Here is a 5,324-nt window from a genome sequence, read left to right on the forward strand (position 1 = left end):
TCAGTGGACGGGCTGGACCCATCACCTAGGAGACACGGGACCCCCAGCGGGTGGACCCTAGACAGGAGCCTGGAGTGCATCACGTAGGATGACACCCTCTTGCAGCTTGTGGCAGAGGCTGCTCCAGTCGAGGTCTTCTGGTCACTGGTCTCTGTGACAGTAACTAGGCTGGCCCTGACTGGGGGCCTAAGGCCATGATGATGAGCACTGAATGTGTTTGTAAGTAACACTGGGCAAGAGCTGCAGGTGGCATGGTAGTTAAGGCGCTGGATTCTCACATGGCTGATTATGGTTCGAGTCCCAGACTTGGCAGCTTGAAAAACACAACAAATAAATAAATAATGTTTTTTAAAAATTAAATACAAACAAAACACTGGGCAAACTCTCACGAGATCCAGACCATTCCCAGCTCACACCCGTATGACGTTGGCCAAATGACCACCAGAAGCTTCCTGTGGGACAGGATTTACCCAGCCTGTCCCTACTTGTTCTCCTTCCACTCTGGGGCCAACACCCATGCCCCTCCAAGCCCATCCTCCTGACGTAGTGGAAGAAGGGTGATCAGAGTGGGTAGTTAAGGCCCCAGAGGCTGACAAGGTGAAGAAAGTCTAGCTAGTGCAATGGGTGCTCTATGACAGATATGGGCCCTGAGTATCAGTATTTTTCTGATTTTGTGCTGAGGGAATGAGGCTATGAAACAGTCTTGTGTTATCATCTGGCTCGAGGAAGGGGGTGTAGCGGAAAGGGGGTGTGGCCTTGGCTAAGGCAGGGGTGGTGGTGGGGCTGGGGGGGGGGGGGCAGATAAAACAGGGGGTGGGGTGCTGATAAACCAGCAGAGGGTGGCAGAGGCTGCCTCCAGCGTTGAAGTGTTCGTGTACATTCAGGGCTAGTGCCCACCTGCGCGGACATGGGGAGGTCCCATCAAGGTAGGTCCATCCTGGGGTGTATTCCTATAGCCAATGTGTGTGTGGAGAAGGGTGAGTTAGAGCAACATCATAAACTCATCCGTACCTATTGTGACACCACTGAATGTTGCAATTAATTTTTTTAATCTTCTAATACAATTTTTAAGGGTTTCTGGACAGAAATCTTTTAAAAAATTTTTTTAGGTTTTTGCCATAGGGTGTGTGCATTCGCCAGAGAGAGACAGACAGAGATAGGAAAGTAAAACATCATCCCCCTTGAGAGATGGCCATGCCACAACCCCTTCTCCTCTGTTCTCCTAGGACTGTGGCATGCATACACATGTGCCTGGTGTGATTTTTAAGTTACCAGGTCCAAGACTCAAACTGTGTTCAACCATGTAGGAGCCCAGTGCCTTAACCACCACGCCACCTGCTGGCCCCAACTGGCAGAAATCTTAAAATATATTCCTAAAGGGAAAACATACATGAATTTGAAGATAACCCAAATGTAAACACATGTGCACACACATACCACACAATTTGGGGCACAAAAACTCTTATCTCACCGAGGCTTACCAAGTTCATAATTTTATTATACTCTGAATAGAGACGATATTTAAGGATCAGAGAAAATGACTATACAAAGGACTTATAGAACATTCATTTACATACTGGGTATACTCTTTACAATATAAGAAAAGAATATGCACTAACAGGTAAGGCAGGTAGAGACATTACACAGCCCTGGATGCTGAGGATACATGAATACAGTGGGACTTGTATCATGGTTATAGCTTAACAGTGGAGGAATATAACAGCACGCTTGATGAGTGGGTTAATAGGGCACTGGCGACAGAGCGTGCTGGCATCGACTCGGGGTGGGTCATTCCTGCCCACAGAGGCTAAAGGCCTGCGCTGTGCTCCTTCTCCCGTGTCCTGCCAGCACGTGCCCAGTTTCTGAGCCTGGTTGTGTTTAACGCCCACATAGCATACAGGGAAGAAAAAAACCCATGTACCGTGAAAACCGGAGTCCTCAGTTCCTCAGAGGGAACAATTTGCTTGGAGCAAATCTTCCGTTGTCCTTGAGCACTTCTACCTTGAGTAAAAACCACGTCTGGACAGTCCATTTAAAATCCAGTTTGCCGGCTTCTCCATGCTTGGCACAAGGACTCGGGGCCCCTGACCTCTCTAGCTCACTGGCAGGTTGTGCTCAGTACCATGCCCTACTTTGCTCTGATTTCTAACAAGTCCCCTCTTGCTTCAGCAGAAGAGTAAGGGACCCAGGTGTGACTTCTGGGGTAAACGTGGGTCTGAACCATCTCAGGATGAGTGCCTCTTGGGGACAGCACCGCCTCTGGTCCCCTTGGCCAGATTCCTGTGGTGGATAAAAACCTGACAAAGACCCCAGGGCCTCTAGGGAACTCTAGCCTGTTCTCTCGACGCCAAACCACTGCGAGTCAGGGGAGAAGGTCCGCAAGACCAAGGCAAACATTTGGCACAGAAATGAGGCACTTGTGTTAGGTGCGTTGATAGGAGCTAAAAAGTGGACCAGCCCACCTGCTTTCCCACACACCCCCCACACGCCATGGGGGTCACGCGCCGTGATTCGGTTGATTCCAACTCCGCTCATCACGACGTCTTTCTCTGCTTCTCACGTGAAGAGAATCCCCAAAGCACATCTCTAAGCCCATTCTGGAAAGTGAGCCAATGGTACCCGTGTACTTGAAGAGCAGGGACTTGACTTCTGTGAGCAGAGGAGGTGGGGAAGTTCAGGCTGCATCACGCCCTACACCACGGGCAGTGAGTGCCTCACGGGCACAGGGCCTGACACAAGGAGATTCAGGCTCTATTTCATGTGGCCCTGGTTCTTTCTCTCAGGGCAAGTTCCAGGGTATCCAGCTTCTCTTGACATGTGACCAGCGACAGATTCAGGTGGGGAAAACCACAGTATTGGAATGTTCATGTAAAACCGTGGTCACAGACCAGATCTGGTGGCTGAGCTGAGGCAGAACAGCAGCACTCAAGATGACCTGCAAGTACTGGGGTTCCTTCTTTTCTTCTGTCTCCCCTCTGCTTGAGCCTATCACAGCCAAACAAGATCTCTCCAGGAAATAGCAGGTGTGGTGAGGGGCAGCTGAGGGGCACTGAGAGCGGCCCGTACTGCAGGTCCTGCTATGCTGGCCTGAGGATGGCCCAAAACAAGCTGCTGGAGGGATACTCAGTCCAACCCTGGCACTTCCTACTGCCCCTGGATTTCCCCATCAGAAATGGGGTCCTCCACCATTAGGAAAAGGCTTATCGATGCGAGAAATAGTGGGGGAGGATGCTGGAGGCAAAACTACCTTCCGGTAGTCCCACACACGGTGGGGACACAGCGTCACCCCAAGCCCACTTGCCCACCCCTCTACTTTGGTGGCCAGCTGCCCACAGAGCACCCTCCACGGGATGAGATGGACGGGATGGGATGGCCTCCCCACACCATGGCCGGGTAGGCTGCACCACCAGACACATTACAGTCGAGCAACGGCAAACTTATCATAAATAACTTGGCAGAAGTAAAATATAAATTATGTGGAAATGGCATTTTGCTTCCTTCCTTTTGGTTCCCAAGGTCCTTATGGGCTCTCCCCAGCTCAGCTCAAGGGGGCATGACACCATCACCTCTGACACCGCGGGCTGCTCTTCCCACAGTGCGGAAGGCTTCCCCAGCCCTCATCCTCACAGTGCATCGCCCCTCATTCCTGTCTCTGCCATGTTCCAGAAGGGCAGACCTGCATGGACCTTTGCCAAACACGCATCCCCTTCTCAGTTTCATTAGGAAGACGCAGGTGAGGGGACGTGCCAGCCTCAGCACTGGCGGGAAAGGGGTGCCCCTGCCCACAGCGAGGTGCCGCCATCATGCAGCTCCTCTGTGAGCAGCAGGCATCTCATGTCTCCATGCACACTAGGGCAGCAGGAACTCGGTGACCGCCATGCCTTTGTGCTGTCTCCTTGCAACGCGGACTCTGGGTGGCCACCCTATACCCAGCTTCTATCCAATAACCCCTGGGCTGCAGTGAGGTGTCAGGTGAGAAGTCGTTTTTCAGAAAGGCCAATCGCGGTGATGCCATGTGTTCTCGTTTTTGCAGTCTCGGATGATCCCTCTCCCCTCCTGGGCCTGGAATGTCAGGATGACTGTTCAGTACAAGTGGGGCCGGCCCTCCCCACCACCGTCTGGAGGGCTGTGACAGCTGTCCATCAGGTCTGGACCCTCAGATCTTTTTTGGAGAGCCAATCATGACCTTTGACACAAAGTTGACAATGGCACTGGCGGGCTGCTCGGGGTCGTGTTCTGCAAACAGGTGGCACACGTTGTCTGTGGCACTGCCCTGTTTCCGGGCCACGAATCCAAAGACTCTGTGAAGGGAAAATCCAGATGAGAACAGCCAGTGTCCTGCAAATCCCTGCACCTGCAGGGCAACTCCTTCCCCTCCAGCTTCTATGACCCAGGAGGAACTCTAACTGCCATCAGCCAAAACTCTACACCAGGTGCCAAGTACCCCTAGGCAACTGAACTCCAGGTGACCTCCAGTCTCACGCACCTGTGGGTCTGGCCTGTGCCTTCTATTCTGCAGGGGAAGAACTGAAGGGTGGAGGGAGGTGTTCTGCTCACAGCCCAGGGCTTGGGCTCCAACCAAACTGAGACTTCACTTGCTTCCCAGCTGCTCCTCGCGCCTGGACCGGAACCATCTGGGCACCTGTCCAAGCGACTCCTAGACTCCCCTCAGTGTTTTGAGCTAGAGTCTGTAAGGGGAGAATGGGGCCACCAGGGCTCACAGAATGATGTGGGATGTGCCTATGCCCTGCCTCAACTGTGATGATCATTCCTGCCGCTGGGACTCGGGAAAACCACCAGGACTCTTCTCCTCCCAAGCCTGGTTTACACACTGTCTTGTCTAGGAAGTTGTTTAAAAACTACAGCACACCCAGTTATTTTTCTTAGAAGAACTGAAGCCCTCATCTTAATGGGCTTTGATGAGCACTCGACATATTATCCAGATCTAGATCAGGGCCGTGGCTGATCATGTCTTGATCCCTGGCAATGGCTGTGCTCAGAAAAATGCAGGAGTTTTGTTTTGTTTTGTTTTAGCTTAGCAGTTTAGCTTAGCAGGGCACTCAAGTAACCCTGACGAAGTCGCATACTCCAGGCAGATGAAAGCCTCGGGTCAGCCCTGCATGCCAGGACGTGCAGGCATGCCAGAACCCATTCCCTGTGGGGTCAGGCTCTCTGAGTACCTAGTGGAAATCCCAGAGAAGGTTCCTGCCATGAGACACCTGGGGACATTTGGAACACATACAAGAAGCCAGGCCAGGGTACGGACAGCTATACCTGGATTTGGGGTGAGGACCAGGGCCTTCACCTGCAGGGCAGGGCAAGAG

Source organism: Tupaia chinensis, unplaced genomic scaffold, assembly GCF_000334495.1.
Source record: "Tupaia chinensis unplaced genomic scaffold, TupChi_1.0 Scaffold000294_2, whole genome shotgun sequence".
Taxonomy (NCBI): Eukaryota; Metazoa; Chordata; class Mammalia; order Scandentia; family Tupaiidae; genus Tupaia; species Tupaia belangeri.